The 18,680-nt window shown below is 38.3% G+C and overlaps 1 protein-coding gene and 1 long non-coding RNA gene across 2 annotated transcripts in view; one reads left to right on the forward strand and one right to left on the reverse strand.

Annotated features, from left to right (window-relative positions):
• LOC140127401 (uncharacterized) overlaps positions 1 to 15,620 on the forward strand; it is a 28,890-nt gene extending 13,270 nt beyond the window's left edge. Inside the window, exon 3 of the long non-coding RNA XR_011854981.1 lies at positions 15,521 to 15,620. This is a non-coding gene — a long non-coding RNA (uncharacterized lncRNA). The remainder of the gene's footprint in view (positions 1 to 15,520) is intronic.
• ENTREP2 (endosomal transmembrane epsin interactor 2) overlaps positions 1 to 18,680 on the reverse strand; it is a 444,140-nt gene that overhangs the window by 76,332 nt on the left and 349,128 nt on the right. The window lies entirely within an intron of this gene.

An 18,680-nucleotide genomic window follows, 5' to 3' on the forward strand; every position in this document is an offset into this window, starting at 1 on the left:
GAAGGAGCAAGATTCGGGTAACTAATCCAATTGCAAAAGGGCTTAAAATTACCTGCCCTACAACATATCAAAAGTTTTTTGAAATTATGGTTACACTTTAAGTTAAATTTCTATGTGAATCATAGCTTGTAAATTATTGTGATTATTATGATCATTGGAGCCCGGGGCCAATGTTCAATAAATTACCAACATCCAAAGAGCTTCACCAGAGGCTACACTGTTCACGGAGGTCCATTTGTAACTAGGGGTCATCTGTTAGTCAAGTGCTCTTAAATCGGGGACTATTTGTATACAAAATAATCTATTGTAATGAATATGCATGATGAGTAATCTGTTCGTTACAATTTGATTGCAAGTAACCTTATTTCAGGTTAAAGGTTACAGCGGATTTGTCTGCATCTCTAAGAAACAGTTAAATGTGAAGTTCTCTCTCACTTCCCTCAGTATATAAATGAACAACAGGAACAGGAAAAACATTGATTGATCACACTAATATTTACAGGATAAGTATAATCTCAATGAACATTAAAACTGAATTAAAGGCTTAATTTCTTCATAATACAACTAGATATGGTACAATGCAGTCATAAATTAAAAGCTTATTTCTAGTATGTAGGAAATACTTGGAAAATCTGTGCCACGTTAACCTTTTCAATGGTATTTTTGTTGTAGTGTGTTATAGGGTGATTAAAGTGAACTTGTCACCAGCGAGTCCAGCAGAATGCTAGAAAGCAGAAATCCATGAGTTGATTGATAAATACATTCATAAATAATGATAAATACGTTTTTCCACAAATCAAAAGCTCTTTCCCTATTATTTTTATTACCTATGTCTGGCAGTTTCTTTACAAAATCCTCGGTGTAGCCCATCAAAGGTAATTGCTGTTTCCTCTCTGTGTGCTAACCTGTTCAGTGAGACCATGGTTTTTTATACAAGAAATTCTATGTACTCCAACTTCTAGGGAGCAGGCGCTGCTGCTCGGTGCTCACTCTGGAGGAGGAAGTCATATGTAGCTATCAAGAAAGCCTTGTGTCTGCAGATAATTGAATGCAGAGGTCTCCAGCAAATTATTCTGAGGTATAATTATCTCATGTGTCCTATCAGTTCCTCCATCCCAGCATATGATTCTGCATTAGTTTCTCTGCCTGTCTATCTGTACCTCAATGTGTATAAAAAACTCCACCCTTTCTCTCAGCTCCTGCTCTTAGGACACTATCTTCACAGCAGGAAAGCTAGTAACCCTTAGCCCTCACCAAGAACAGGCTATAAACTATTACACTGCTGGTTGCTACTACTTGTTACATGCTCTGTGCACCTCCATTTGCTTAAAGTTGCCAGGCATGTAACTTTAAAGACCATTTAAGTACAAATCTCATTGGATTTGCTGCTAACCTTCTTCATGAGCAAATTCAAGATATCATGGGAACTATAAGCAGCTTATAATCGATTCAAAGATAAGAAGATTTCTGACAAGGAAAGAAAACACGAGTAACACAGTATAGGAATCATTTTGTTTGTTTTTAAAGGAAGAATATGAAAATTTTTTAAACATCAATATGGAATCAGAGTTATGCTTTAAAATCTTTTCTCATTCTATGTTTTGTGTCCAATGAGTGGTCTTTTTAATCAATAAAAGGCATTCATTTAAAGGATGCATACAGAAATCTAAATCCATATTAAGGACTGTCCATGGTACTCCAAAGCAAGAATGAATCATGCTCTAAGTGAATAAATTATTGGACTACATATTTATAAAAAACAGAGCAGCAGCAGTGATGTAATGTCAACAACATTCTTCTACTGTAGTCTTATATTTTCTGCACTCAAATATACCCTCTTAAACTAAAACTACTTGTAAAACAACTTTACTAGTGGGTGATTGGTTTATCATTAAGGAATTGTAAAAACAGAATCCCTAATGCTGTTAGCAAGGCCAAGGCTTGTAATGGGCAGGTATCCTAGTGTTGAATAATACTAGTGTTTTCTTCTCTTCTGTTATCATTAAAATTGTGAATTAAATAAAAATTTTGGGTTGTCATAAGAACAAGGGTTAGCAATACAGCTTAATTGCAGACACCTTTGACGACTCATACCGCTGATCATTGTAACATTGGGCTAAAGCACAGTAAATTACCAGCACCCAGAGGTCCATCTAAAACTAGGGGTTGCTCGGTGGGGGTCTGAGTGATAAAACTTCCACAGATCACGATAACTAGGGGTCCAATGAGGTTCAAGGTACCTCTGTCAAACCCCTTGTCGTTCCCCGAGATGAGCAGAGCAGACGGCCGTGCATGTCCATTCTACCCCATTCATCTTTATCAAAATAAAATTCTTTACTCTCCCCATTCTTTTGCTTTGATGTATAATCTTTGCCTTGATATACTAATGAATACTTAATACAAGATACTTTCTAGATAAATTTCTGGGGGGGCGGGTGGGATCTTGTGATTTCTTCTAAAGTCATTTAATCTGTTTATTTCGATAAGAGTTAGAATAATAATGCAGAACACGCTCAGATCATCAGCATTGAAACTGTGACTCATTTTACCCTCTGCTGGATTGAAAAGCTCATAGAATTTGTAATGTTCATTGAAACCTGGCTGCAGCACTTGGCATCACTTCCCCAGCGTGAATACTTTTCTATTCCGTTTCTTTTATGATCTTTCAGATAATTAAAAAACATCCATCCTGTGCCCAGTTACTGGGGATATTTGATCTCAAATTAATTAAAACATAGAATACATGCACAATCTAAGAAACAATAAAACTACTCTAAACACGAATGTCACCAATGCAAATCCTAAATGTTGTGATTAAACTTGAAGAACATTCAGGATTCCGTATAACTGGTGTGATTACTTATGTATAGTATAACTACATTTCTATAATAAGCCAATCCACTTGACACAACATAAATATCTGGGCAATTGCATGAAGTGATTTAGAATGAGTTTAATAAAACTGCATAACTTACATCTCGCTTTCATTTAAGTGGATGATAAAGACGCTCTGATTTTGGTCATCAGAATCACGGCAAGAAAGTTAAAACAACCAACTGTGCTAAATATCTTGTGTATTTCCATTGATGGGATAAATAGGGGGCAATTTAGGAAGTTAGTCAGCAGGGGAAAGAAAGGCACTCATGGTTATTGTGATACTTGCTTTATGTGATAGAATAACACTAAGACAAATTGTAGGAAAGACGCAATGGTGGGGGGGGGGGGGGATTTATCATCAAGTTTCTGAGGTAAAACTGTTCTAGTTGCCCAGGGAATCCAATCAGAACTTAGCTTTCATTTTATAAACAGCTATCGGAAAGTAAAAAACTGAGCTCTGGTTGGTTTCCATAGGTAACTAGAACAGTTCTACTCTAAGAGACTTTTGATAAATCTCCCCCATGGTGTGGGGGTTTGGTGTGTCCTTTTTACTATTATTGTAGGGCAGAAATGAGCAACGGTTGATCTTCTGCATGGTTTAATTCAACATAGGAGTAGAAGCTCTGAAGTTTATATATATGGTATCTGTTGTTTGTCGCTACACTATAGTGGTTTTTTCCACTAGAAGTGTTTTGTTCATATGTATGAGGACTTTTGGGATCAGTCTTAAAAAGCTCCACCAAGAAAAAATACCGGATGTGCAAGGACATAACATTATTGTATTTTTTATAAAACAGTTTTGCTTTCAAAAGATTTTGATAAATGAGGCCCAATCATATTATTTCACTGCCGCTTCAGCAACGCAGGTTTTTCAAGAGTCACTTGAGTATATGGATGCATTTGTGAATGAGGAGACTGATTCAAAGAAAACCCCAACTGAATTAGCAAGTGACAGTCTATTATTAGGCTAGAAATCAGGGTAAAATTGCAGGATCTAGCGATTTATATTGAGTTGAGTGAGAATAAACAAAATAAAAAGAAACAACTATACATTACATAGAAATATGTTTAACATAAAAACATGTTTTAAAAATAGGCATTATTTGGCTGACACATTTCCTTCCAGAGACATAAATTTAGGCCTGAAAATATCAATGTGTATATCTAAGTGTATACCTGATACCTACTCAATATGAAAAGTGCTTTTTGATGAGAAGAAAACAGAGAATATCTGTGCTTTGATACTGTGTGATTTATGGGTCTACTTCAGATATAAAACTCTATTAAATAAGGTCATAGGGATAAATTATAGAATAATTTCAAGATAAAAGGAAAAGTAGAATGGTAATAGGGCTCTCTCAACAAATGCATCTTAATGTAGTGATTATAGCTCATCGATTCCCACTCCATACCGCCCACCACTGCTGTGCCGGATACTTAATAAAGTGTATTTCTATGATGATAAATTAAAGGAGCACGCACTCAAATTATATTACACCGTCTCTGAGTGCTTATCTTTGAGCTCTTAAAGGTACCATCCTTTTCCTACATCTAGACTTAGCAGCTATGACATCCATGGGAAATGTTATTTGCAATTTGAATTGAATTAAATGAAATAAAAAATTAAGGTAAAACATGTAAAAATTAGGGACAACAAGAAATGCAGATTACTGCACATTAAAAAATTCAAATCATGTTGATTAATATACACAAACTTTTCTTACATCAAATTCTGATGAGAAAATGACAATGTAATAATATGATGGCTAAATCACCCAAAGCATATGTTATACAAACAGAGATAACAAAGGCTACTACAACCCAGTAGTCTCCATAGAAATGAGTAAATATGTTATATAACCTGTAGCTTAGACAGTAGTCTAGTATTAGCTAAAGATAGATTAGGGTTTAGGATGTAGGTGGCAATCTACCTTCAAATCTACCATTAAAGATAGATATCTGACAGTAGATTTCCATTAAATACTTCAATAAAAGTTAGGTTTCAGGTTATGTACATTCATATTTCTAGCCTTTTTATCTACTAATATAGTGACAGTAACATGAAAATTACAGTAACATTTCCACCCTATCTAAGTGGCTCATAGTTATTACACATAACACTCGCTAACTAGACAGGACACCGGCTCTAGTTTGGCCGCCAAACCAGAGCCGGCGGCCTGTCTAGATAGTTAGCGAGTGTTATGTGTAGTAACTAGGAGTCACTGAAATAGGGTGTAAATATATACAGCATCCCAGCTCTGAACTGATGTACCTAAGGTTGCAGTATAGAAATGTTCTTCAAGGAGCTGAAAACATCAGATGTTGAATGCAACAGTGATAAACTATGGCTGGGAGAAGTCACAATGAAGTTCTCTTCCTGATGGAGCAGATTGTCAACTATAAGGTACTGGATACAACTAATGTCTGTGTCACTGACTGATACTAGTGTGTGAGGCAGCTCTCCGCATGTGTAGTGTCAGTAAGCTAGTGGGGCTGTGTGGGTATAGTATCAGCATGTTCTAGATGCTTGTTTGTCTGTTAATTCAGTGGGCCGAATATAGCAGGGGTTAGGGTATAGAGCGCTGGGGGGGCATGACATTTGTTACCTCAGGCAGCAGAAATGCTAGAGTTGGCCCTGATAAAGGGGATTAGAAGTAGACAGACCAGCTTTTTGTTGGTCGAATTCTGTGCCAAAATAGCACCAAAAAAGAAGTTGGGAAACTAGAGGTTTAGAAAAAGTGTTGGGACTCAGAAGCTGTGCCCAAATTGAGTGACAAAAAAAGGTGTGAGTGCCGGGAAACTGAGGTTTTTTGTGGTGCTGACATTTTGTAAATCTGTTGGAACAGGTGCAAAAGAGAAAACCCTGGGATTGCTGCACAAAAGACACCCACAAAACCATTGATAAATATGCCCCAATACCACTGCCAACTAGCTAACACTGAATATGGGTAAATGCACCTCACAACAGTTTTTAGATTTTACAGACTGTGTTACAAAGAGGGTTGCTTAGTCTTCAGTTTTAACAATTTTTCTTTTTGTAACCAGGCTGGAGTAAGTGGTGATGGCCATGGCGCTTGTTTACTCTGTGACTATATTTGTGGTTATTTTCTAAATTGTTACAAAGTCTTTCTTTTCACAGATCAATAGAATGTTTCAGTGTCTTTGATGAACAAAGCCAGGATGTGTATGGGAGGAACAATGAATCTAGCTGATGTTTGTAAAGATGATGATGGCTTTACACATATAACACTCAGCAGCCAATATAACCTGAAGGTAGTGAAGAGTTTTTCTACCTGCAATATAATAAAAAGCATGAACAAACACGAATGTGAAAGGGCAAGTTACATGCATTAGCACACAATTCACATCAAGATAGGGGAAGGCTTCTTTAAAGGTTTTAGGTATAGTTCCATGTTCTCTGCAATTTGTAAGACTGGCATGGATTTCAACTATAACCTTCACCAGTTAAATCTGTCAGGTTTTGGAGTGCTCTTCCCCTGGTTTGCTTCTATCCCCGTCCTGCCCAGCTCACAAAAGTGTTGAGCAGGGTACAATTTTTTTTCAAAATTGCAGTTTCTTGCCCTGAATGGCAATATAGATTGCCCTCACTGTTTTTGTTACAAATTGTTGCGTCCTATGCAACCCTTTTTTTTAAAAGGTCATACACCTTTCTCACTTGTTGGGATGTTGAAAACAACAATCATACTAAGTTTGAGAACAAATAAATAAAACAAGATTTAAAAAAGACAAGACAAGACAAAAAATAAAGTCAGGGCCAGGTTGCAGTGACCTTGGTATGAGTGGCACCCCTATGGTCATCTCAGAAACCATAAACTAGAACTCCTCCTTGCACACCCTTAAGTGAGGAACCATTCCGAGACTCCTACAGTCTTAAAGGACACCTGTCATCAGGTCTCCATCACTATTTCTGTCACTACAACCTGTTGGAGCAGCTCAAAAGGATTCCATCCCAGCCTTTATCTAGTCAATTCATACATTAATCATTCTAAAATAATTTTTATTTATTATGTAAATGAGGCTGGGCACAAAGAGAAAGTGATGGCAGCCAGAACCAAGAAGCACATAGAGGAGCCATTACACCATTATACCTCACATCATTATACAGGCTGTCAGTCATGTATATAGGAGTATCTCATACACACAGGCTGCAGGGGCCGCCAGCACCAGGAAGCACATGGAGGAGCCATTACACCATTATACCTCACATCATTATACAGGCTGTCAGTCAAGCACTGGTGGGTGTGACTGTGCCGACTCATGAATATGCTGGACAGCTGAATATGATACTGACTCATTGGACCCATCTCAAGTCATCTGCATACAGCTTTAGGACCTGATCATTTGACTTTACAGGCATATAAAGGGACAATGTAGGGATAGGGGCAACGCTTTCTAATGGCAGTTTATGAAAATATATTTATTTTGGGGGGTTAATATGCCTGACAGGTTCTCTTTAAAGGGATACTTTAAAAAACAAATCAAGTTTGAAAACAAATACTTACACATGAAATATAATTCATACATGAACTGTGTACTATACATAAATAATACTGCCAATCTCCTTTCAAAAAAAAAAGGAAACAGTATAAACAAACAACCAAAGCATAAAAAGTAACAAAAACACACTGGGGGGTGTACATTTAGCATTTGATAGCATTTGTAAACTAGGGGGCAGCTTGTACTGACGCATAATTCTACGCCAGGCCCTGTCTAGAGTACAGATGTGTTATAGTGTGTGAATGTTCAGTCCTGAATGTTTGCAAGCTATATCAAGTGTGCAGGATTGGGACTAGAATGCACCTGCCTGTCAACCTTGTCACCGGTGGCGCCCCGTTGGAATGGAGGAGGCGTAAGTGGGCAAAAAAATTGAATTACTGTATGCTTGCTATCAATTGTGATTATGTCATGGCTTGTATGGCAAACAAGTGGCATAAAAGTTCTAGTAAATCTCCCCCATGGAGCTTGGCTGCAGCTCTGCACCACCTGGCATTAATCAAGTGCCCACCCTCTAGTCAGGGGTTTAACACCCAGGTAAGATGCAAGTAATGATCAGTCTGTCTGTAGAAATAATATTGGACAGAAACTTAGATAGCCAGTGGGAGAAGAAAAGCAGAGAAAGATATACACACACGTTTGCTATTCACTCTTCAATACACCTAAACTCCAAATTCTTTGTTGGAATGTTTTCGAATTAAATCTACACAATTTTATAAATCAAGTGCAAGGCAGTTTCACCCCTTTTTTGCCACAGAATTCTAGTGTATTTCAATTAGTAAACCCCCTGTATTGATTATTTAAAAATACAAAGCATCAACATGTAAACATAATCAACAGGAAGCAACCTTAAAAAAATAAATAAATAAATAAATATATATATATATACACTGGATATATACTGTGTATATATTTGATATACTTTACACTTTCTTTTTCTAAACATTTGACTAACTATTTTGACTACACTAAAATAGAGATTTTTGTAACAAGAATGCCGAGGATTTATTATATTATATAAGACCAGTCATGACCAGTAAATGTGACGCTGGACAGATCTCTACACATCCTGAGAGGACTGGTCCAGCTGCCGCTCATGAGCCAAAAGTGAAATGCACAAGTGTGTTGTGATGTGAAACAGATCCATCCAGCTCTGCAGGTTTTAAAGCATCTACGATTCGAAAGGTTAAAAGTCCTCTTGGTCCTCTGTCTCACCTAGAGGGAAAACATTTTGGCAAACAGTGGAAATAATAAGTGGAACAGCAGCTTTGTATTATCCTGCCTCCCACAAACTCCTCCAGGATATAATTTACTATGCTGGGATATTGTGTGTGGTTTACTATTCTCACTCTCTACTAAACAAAACCTGATCAATTCCCAACACTTACAACAATTTAGTACAATTCTTGCTGCTTCCTGAATGTAAACTATTCTCGTACAATCAAGTTTGCATAACTTATTCCAATTAGAAACAAAAAGGTTGCATAGACTACCAAGGTAATTGTTACGAAATGTCAAATGTGAAAACACGTTTTTAATGGCTGAACTCAATACATGATATAAATAGGATCATTGGGGCACATTTATCAAAAAAAGTGCAAACTGCCCTATGTGCAGTTGTCCTGTGTAGTGTGCAGAGGGCGCCAGCCTGAACTGTGTCTGTTTCCTGCACTGCTTCAACAGAGGGAAGCTACTTTTTTCTGTGCACCAATAACATAGGATGTGCAACATACTTCTGCATGATAAATGTGGAGCACTGTCCGACTGTTCACAGAATTTTGTGCAGAATTTTGTGTCACGCTGGGTACAGTGCAGCCACGACAAGAGTCCCGTGCGACACATATGTGGAGCAGTTTGCACATAAAAGAATGTGCAAAGTCTGACAGAAAACTGGCACCGGGGCTTTAGTAAATGTGGTCCATTATGTAGAAATAATGTTGGTCTGATCTCTCACTCCCCCCATGCTATAGTCTGTTATACTGCCCCCCCCCCCCTACTCCCTCAGCACTTCCTCCTCTCTCTGCCTGATGTTATCTAAGCAGCTGAGGAAATTTCTGCACACAGTGGGAGAAGTGGGAGAAGGAAGTGCTCTACACTGAAAAAGCTTGTGAAGTTTCAGCACTGGTAGCACCCCAGGAGGCCTTCTGGCTCATTGGCATAATTTTAAAAGCTGATTTTAAAAGGAATGAGGCCATGGATAATAAATATAAGAAGATTACCACAGTCACATTACCTGGATCTGTGAGTAATTGTTCCTGGTTTATCATGCTTTATTTTTATGGTAGATTTCATTTAAGTATTGCTGAACTGAACTATGAAAGAAGGAAATAAAGACCAATCATCCAGCTATAAGAAACTGAAATATGCTTTGGCACTTTATTGCTGAGGTCCATTGTTAAGTCCACCTTATGTTCTCCTATCCATAGCTTGGCCTAACCAGGTTGTCACAGAGTAGATAGTATACTGTAGATGTATCAATTCATATCACTCCTTTTGTCTGGACATTTCTGAATATGTGTGTCACAACGCTTAAAATACAGTTCTAAGGAGTTGGGTAGCTTACAGCACAGGGTGGGAAAGACAGGATAGTGAGCCCTAAACTAAACCCCTAAAGCTGTCACCTGTCTACTTACTGGTTGCCACCCTAAGCAGTGTGCAGTAACTGGGCACCGGTCCCTCTCTAAGCCACAGTACAGAGACAAAACAAGACTTACAAACCAATAATGCAGAAAACAAGGTCAAAGGTCAAGGTCACAATTGAGATATCATATTTGGAACAGAATCAGGGTCCAAGTGGAATAGTAAATAGTACAATAGGCAAGATCCATGACCAGAATAATCTAGTAATAGCAAGCACAAGCAAGATACAAAGCTAAAATATGATAATATAACCAGCAAGGTCTGTTTGGAAAAGGATGGTGTATAAAGCAGATCCTGGACATGCCTCCAGCAGCAGACTGGAGCTGCTGCCCATAAGACTAGTAACATTTGGTGAACTGCAAAAAGTAGGGTGTGGCTCAATTATTCCAAGCACAGAAGAACCCTAAGCTACAGTACACACACAGTTCACACACAGAAAATACAAACAAAAATTAATGCCACCTAATTTTCCAGCCACGTACAGAGGAGCATGGACGTTACAACACTATGGTGTCATTTGCCTATAGTGGCCACTTGTGGATTACAGCCTTTCAGGTTTTTTTTGCCAATTCCCAGCTCACACCTCCTTTTGAACCTTTGTTATCTTTCATCAATAAAACTATAATAGAGGAAGTCTACCCGATCCGTTAAAATGGCCGTTGATTGAGTCTTCATTACTTTCGTAAGTGTCTTTTTGCACCACTTCCGTTAAACTTCTCTTATTTGAGATCTGCAACAGCTTCTGTCCAATTTGCCACTCAAGTAATAAAAGCCACTGAAAGCCCATTGAAGTCAACCAACTGATTTAACAGATTAGTTTATCATCATTATTTATTTCTAGTACACCATTTATTCTATGGTGCTGTACAATCAGTAAGGGGTTCACACACATTACATTGAGACAAGAACAAATGCAAGTACAGATATAAGACTACAGTGATCAGGAGACAAGAGGAAGGAGGACCTTGCCCGTAGATATCTGTTACCATTGTTTTAGTGATGGAAAATAATAACTGGACCAACAACAACTAAGAGTGGATGCATCTGTACCCAAGACAGGATTTATATTGTATGAATTATTTTTTAAAACTTCAACTCCCATTCGTGTGGACCTACAGGTGTTGCTAGTAGGCCTATAACCCAGGAACAGTGAGCCTCGGAACCCTATGGCCAAACTCTTCCTTCATGTCTTTACGACAGCTATATCTCTGTTTTATAGATGGACCCTTACCCGTCTCTTTTTTGGGCTCATCCATGTGCCCATAGAGAATAGTGTGCACAATAGTAAAACAGACTCTTTCCAAAAGAAAGTTAAGTTAGATGAAAGTTTACCTTTCAGTATGCAGAGCGTTTTCCCTAGTTCCCTGGGAATTGCCAGTAGGGAACGGTACCCCCTACCTCGGGAAACTGCTCCATCTTGCATCGATTTCAAATTTAAAAAAACCTCCCATGTCCCCCTTATATCCTCCCCCCTAGTCACTTCCCTCCTCAGGACGTCATACATGTCAGCCCCACTCCTCACTGGCCACTGCCATGGGACTAGGGACACAGCTCTGCATACAGAAAGGTAAACTTTCATTTAACTTATCTTTTTTCTTCAGAAAAAGCCAGTTTTACTGTAGAAAAAAAATTGGCAATGTGTACACTATTCTTTATGGGGACATGGGGGAGCCCGAAAAAGAGCAACTGATGACAGGTTCCCTTTAACCAGACCTGCATATACTGATTTACTCCAGTTACTGTACCATTTTCATGTGCATTTTGTAGGCACTGACACATTGGGGCAGATTTACTTACCTGGTCCTGTCGCGATCCAGCGGCGTGTTCTCTGTGGAGGATTCGGGTCTTCCGGCGATTCACTAAGGTAGTGAACCCGATGTCCACTAGGTGTCGCTGCTGCGCTGAAGTTCGTCGGAGTTCACTGGAGTTCACCAAGCTACCCTGGGTTCAGGTAAGCGTGTGTCAAGCGACACTTTTTTAAAAAAAATACTGCGGTTTTTCTGAATCCGTCGGGTTTTCTTACGGCCACGTCCCCCGATTTCCGTTGCGTGCATGCCAGCGCCGATGCGCCACAATCCGTTTGCGTGCGCCAAAAACCTGGGGCAATTCAGGGAAAATTGGCGCAAAACGGTATTATTTGGGTAACCCGACGTAAAAACGCGATTCGGGCCCTTAGTAAATGACCCCCACTGTATCAGCAACTAACCACACAGAAAGTGAAAAATGTGGGGTGATGTAAAGCTTCTGATTTGTGTTGTTAGTTATCATGTTATAACTAAATAATCTTTACAGTTTGTCCTACAACTACTTGCTCGGAATCCTTATAAATTTCTAATGTAGAAAGATTACTTGATGAGAATTTTTTTTAGACAGAATAAGCATAATTTTATGTAAATGATCACAGTTTCAAACAAATTTGCATTCCTTCCTACTCAACATACAAGAAAAAAAACTGTCTGAATTGAGAAGCCGTGCAAATTTGTCATTTTTGGAATCAAATTTGTTTATTCACTGTACATTTCCTCAAACATCATTTTCAGCTGCAGAGAAACTATTTGCATAATCGTTCAGTTAGCTCAATTTAATTAGGAAAAACAGTTTTTCTTGCCTAGTCAATGCCTGCAAGATTTTGTGCAGTGCATAGTATCAGCTTTATTAGCGTATATCTTGATTTTCTGCTTGACTAAGTACCTAACTTTAGCTGTCTACTTAAGGCTGCATGCCTGCATCTCTTATTATAAAACATATGTTGGTGAGGGATGCTAAAATTCGTCATTTTAGAATTTGCATTTATGACAGTACATGTGCAACTATGGCGTTCGTTCAGATATACTCCGCAAATGTATTGAGCAGTGGGAAAAAGATGGATATTGACTATTGAATATGTGCATATAGAAAAAATAATTCTTCAGTAAAACCAGGGAAGTCCAACCATATAATATGTATTAAATGCCTTATCTTCATATTGCTGAGGTTAGGGACTCGGCATACAGCCTTCCACATTCAAAATATAGAACTACTCCACCATAACGAGTATACTACCACAAAAACCGGAGTTACCTCTCAGACTCCCCAACGGGTGTTTCCCCCACACGTTTTACCCCCTGAAGAAGCGTGGGCGAAATGCGCGTTGGGGAGTCTGAGAGGCAAACATAGACTGCGCAAAATGGGTAGGACACTAGTCTTTTATTTCTGAATTTTACGTCTAGGTGCAAATCCTACACTTACCCTTGATATATACGGTTGTGGAAATTATAGTAACTGTTGATGTGTTACCCAAAGAACTGAGCAATATATCCTGTAATGCAGTCATATGTTTTTTGTCTCATCGGACACTAATTATTTCATGATGATACAACTATGTGTTGTTTTATGTAAAAATAAAGATATATACTTACTGTTTTTACTAAAGAATGCTGTAACTCCGGTTTTTGTGGTAGTATACTCATATAATATGTATGTATTTTGAATCCAATTGTGGATATAGTGGGAGAAGGAGGATCGGGTTAATAGATTAAATATGCCCAATCCTCTTGTTTACAGGGAGATAAGCTACTACCAAAGATGTCTCGCTGATGTTGACTACTGTTTCTTTACCCAAAACAGATGGACCCATCACCAAATATGTATACAGAATAAGGAGGCCGGGAAGAGCAATTATTGCTAAATGCAGCTATCTCATGTGTTGGGCCTAAGGTCAGGAGAAAGTACAACCATAAAACAATATGCTGTTATATACTGTAGATTTTGAAGGATTTTCCATAAGAAACGTTTTACTAGACACTAAAGGCAAATTAACTAATATCTTAGTCATTTAAAGCAATGTCCATTGTATTCTTATCTCTCATGGCTTCTGACTTCATTGAACTTCATTCCTTTTCAGGTTTACACCATTGTTGGGATGGTTCCAAACAACGGGGCACATTTACTTACACATCCTGTTGCGATCCCCGTCGTGCGTTGTCCGACGAGGATTCGGGTCTGCCGCGATTCACTAAGAACATGCTTCCAATTTCCTGCATCTGTCACTTCCCCCACTGAGGTCCGCCGTAGTTCACTTTCTTCTTCCCATTGCATGTGAGTGCTGATCTTGCGACACAATTTGCTTTTTAAATTCTGCAGTTTGTCCGAATCAGTCGGGTTGTCCGACGTCCACGCCCCCTGATTTGTGTTGCATGCAAGCCGGCGCTGATGCGACACAATCCGATCACGTGCGCCAAAAACCCGGGGCAATTGAAGGCAAAACGGAAAAGAATAGCGAAACCCGACAAAATGCGGCGTTCGGACCCTTAGTAAATGTGCCCCAATGTAGCTCAGATTTTAGCTCTTAGTTTGATAAAAAATGCTCCAGAAAATCTGTCTATGTATACTTATATGCTTATAGACGGCTAATAGCCAGAAGTACACCAAAGGCATTCGGCCAATTATACCTTTGTATAGCTAAATTGTTTAAAAAAGTGTCTGTTTTAATTAATAATGTGTTTTTTTCAGTGAAAATAAATGTCAAAGATATGCAACTGGATAAGTATTCGGGTACATTAGTATTTTTATACTTTTGTCAGAAATGTTCAAATATTTCTCCAATCCATCATTCTCAACTGCAATATGAGCCCAGACTCTGATGGTATCATGTGGTATCACTTATAAAGTGTTGAATTCTGCTTTAAAGTTTCAATGGTAATTCTCAGAGCTAATGCCCAGAGTGTATAGAGTAGTAAAGAATACAACTTCACAGAACACTTCTCATTTTCTAAGGGCGAATTGTTGTGTATTAATCTCTGCATGAGGTAGCAGAAGCGATAAGTATGTATCTCCAACCATAGTCACCTGTTGTGGTTCTCAGTAGAAAGCAGATGATCTGAACATCATTAGATTTACATATGAAAAGGAATTGTCTCACACTAGACAGGTAAATAAAATAAAAACTATTTTCTTACTTTTTTACGGGATGAACTCAAGAAATACCACTTACATTATAAATATTAGTAAATAAAAGGAACAGTCTAGAAATGCTCACCCAACAGAAAAACAGAAACATCAATACTCTACCTGAAAGCATAGTGGCCGTAGGGACCTTTAGGTTTAGGCTATATTCACACTGCCGTTGCCCGCCCGTACCGTACCGTAGCGGGCAACGGCAGTGGACGGGGAGAGGAGGAGGAGGTGAGCGCAGCTCACCCCCGCCCCTCTCCATAGCAACCTATGGCGCATGGCGCCGTATTATGGGAAAAGATAGGACAGGTCCCGTAGGGTGCCGTGCGCCCATAGAAGTGTATGGGGGACGTATATCGGCCGTATATACGTCGGCCGTATATACGTCCCCCATACGTTCGTGTGAATATAGCCTTAGAGTTTAAAGTAGAATACAACTTTTAACCTTCATTTCAATAACGAATGGCAACTATCTTTGTATATTCTTTTATTTGTACTGCTTTTGCTTTCTTATGTTTTCTCCATTAATTTCCTTAACTTCTTATTTCACCCTCAGACATGTGGACTCTGCTGAAATTTCAGGTATCATTACAGCTCCCACAAGCCATTGCTATCTGATAACATAAATCAAGGTAAGGAATTTTGTTTTAAAAATTAAAGGAGAAAAAGATCATCTGGCACCTCAAAATCAGGAGCAGATAAGGAACACAAAGAATGAACTTTGAATTCCAGTCTATGAAGATCCTTACAATAAAATGTCATAAATTGTGACTCTGCTTCACTTTAAGTACTATGATTCTAAGCCTAAATGTTTCATGTTTTTCTTTTGATCTTATATGCATTTCACCCATTAATATTTATAGTTGCACTTGATTTTAGTACAACTATATGTTCTTTTCAGTGGTAGATATGACATATATGGTGTTTGTTAATGGAAGGGGTTTTCTTAGCCATGACCTGTGTATTGATCATGAGATTCTGATGGATTACTTTGACCTTCAGAGACCATATAAAGTGACAGTAGAAAATGGGTGCAGGCTGTAAACTCACCTACAACCCTTGTCGCCTACCAAACCCTCACAAATCCTAATGCTCAGGGACTTCTGGTCAGCAATCCTTACACTGGATGGGTACACAGGAAATATGACAAGACACAGAGGGGCAAAACAGCAGAGAAGACAGGTAAGCAAAATCAGGCAGAGCCGCGAATAAAAACCAAGATGATGGCAAGGTACAAAATCGAGAGGCAAGATAACATCAACTAAACATAGTAGAGGTTGGATACACAGAATTGCACAGCAATATCATTAGCATGGGAACAGACAACAATTGTTAGGGGACTAAATTAACCAGTAAATGGTAATCAGACCTGGGCAGATATTTAAAGGAGTTCCTGGACACAGCCCCCAGCAGCTGACTGGTTCGGCTATCCATTAATAAATCCACAATTAAACACAACCTGAACTCAAAATGACACATTCAGCTTTTCCCTAGGAACTGATCCTGAAAAGCACAGAAGTCTGAAACCTGTTCACATGCAGATGATTCTGACAGTCAAACTTTAAATATATAAATTAAACTTCATTAGCTGTAAAATGAAAATAATACTACTTGAACCTTAGGCCAAAAAAGGTTAATTCTTAAGGGCTTTTTGGATACTGTTATACTTTTCAGTATGCTTACTTGTTAAATATGTTACAGTTTTTTCAGCGCTGTTGTTTTCCCATCCACAGTCAACTCTTAGTAATATGGCTGACACATCACTAGTTCTACAGGAGTGGAAGCAGATGTGGCCAGAGAATCATCAACAGAAAGGGAATGGTGAAAAAATAAAGTAAATATAACATTTAATTAAAAATGTATAATTATGAGTACTTTGTCTCCTGCAAAACATCAAGAGGGAAGGTATACATCAATATAAAGGGTTTCCAGGGTTCAATTATAACAATGGGTGGCAATTTTGTTTGATTTAGATCGGACATTCGTTTTTCGACAAACTTTTGGCATCTGAATCCAAAAGTGGACCCAATTTTTCTGTATCAAGCCAACTTTTCAAATACAGTATAACTTCCCTTTTTTCCTAAAAATCACACAAAAATATGCATGCAAATGAAAAATAAAGAAAAATTACCGGAATATACTCATATATTGTTATAGTATTATATATTGTTATATGATATAACAATCTATTGATTTGGAGTTATTAGATTTCAACAAATGATATGTTTTGTTACTGTAAGTCAAACTGTGTACGAGTAGTAAATTTCAGCTACCAAGCATGCATATACACATGGTAGCATAAGGTATATTTATGGCTTTTCCTGGAGTGTTCCATCTGTAGAGAATCTCACCTGATGCTCCAACAATAGTCAGGCATCATACAGTATGTGCATCACATCTAGCAGGATACTGAGCCTCCATTGGTGGAATCATTCACCTTGCTTATCACTGACTGCACTAAAGTTTTTCTCGGTAAGGTGGCAAAGCAGAAAATGCTCATGTCGCAAACAAACATTTTGAAGCTCTCCAAGAGTTTGGAAACAATGTCAGTGTAGGGTCTCGTTTACACATCCATTTTCTCTTCAGCTTTCTGTGATTTCCATGGATTTCATACTGACCCTTTAAAGTATATTTGCCCATTTGCAAGGGTGTCTTGTTCATGTTTGCGGACCTTGGAATTCAATAGAAGTCAATGGGAGGAATTTATAATTTGTCAGGCTCCTTGCAGATGTATTATGGTGGCTTAGATTGCTTCATAAATCTGGCATGTAAGTTGTTAGTGGCTGCAGACCAACAACAGACAAGCTTGTGTGAAAGAGTCTGAATTCTGTGCTTGTGTGTTTCCAAGAAATAGCCTAGACAAGTATGAACTTGTCACTGGTCTCCAAAATTGTCCCCGACCAATTCCTATTTGAGGGAGGTTTGCTCTCAGCCATTAGGAGACAACTAGTGCTTCCCTGGATCCAGACTCATTCCAACCTAGAGTGGTCACATTAAGATAAGTGTTGGAGATAAAAAAGAAAGACAAGATAGAAGAAATCTATCGTTTGAAAATCAGGAATTATTCTAAAAATTGTTCCCCAGTGTAATAAAATAAGCAGAACTTTTATAATGCTGATGAAAAATGTCTCTTAGGCCAGACCATAAGATACTCAATGCTCTTTGGGAATGTTCACATATTGTTGTTTTGCATTGGTGGTACCGGTATTAGATAGCTAAAGCTGTCTTCATACATTAAATAATTAGCATTAGTAAGTAGCCCCAAGGCCAGACCACAATGTAATCAGCATCTAATAACATACATTTAACAGCACTTTCCACGCTACTCAGAGAAGTCACCACTAATATCATCTCTAAACATGGTTCTGATGCAGGACACATAATAAAATCTATAACAAGCTAGCAAGGCGCAGATAAAAAGCCTCACAATTCCATGTTTAATTACTAGAGAGAAATGTCGTCTTGACTCGACCGCGCTATAGGAGTTAATTAGAATAATACCAATCTAATGGTTATATAGCTGTGGCTATAAAAATTTAGTCACAAAGCCATTGCTGCCATTGATCAGTAAAAATGATTCTGTTTAAATATGGCTATTGATTGGTTGCAGCGGCTTCCATCTTTGGAGCTTGAAAACAACTTTTATCCTTGGTTGACTTCAATTACAGAGCCTCATTTCTAACATCACAATAATCTGAACAAAGATAATGAGCTGT

Source organism: Engystomops pustulosus, chromosome 4, assembly GCF_040894005.1.
Source record: "Engystomops pustulosus chromosome 4, aEngPut4.maternal, whole genome shotgun sequence".
NCBI classification, from domain to species: Eukaryota; Metazoa; Chordata; class Amphibia; order Anura; family Leptodactylidae; genus Engystomops; species Engystomops pustulosus.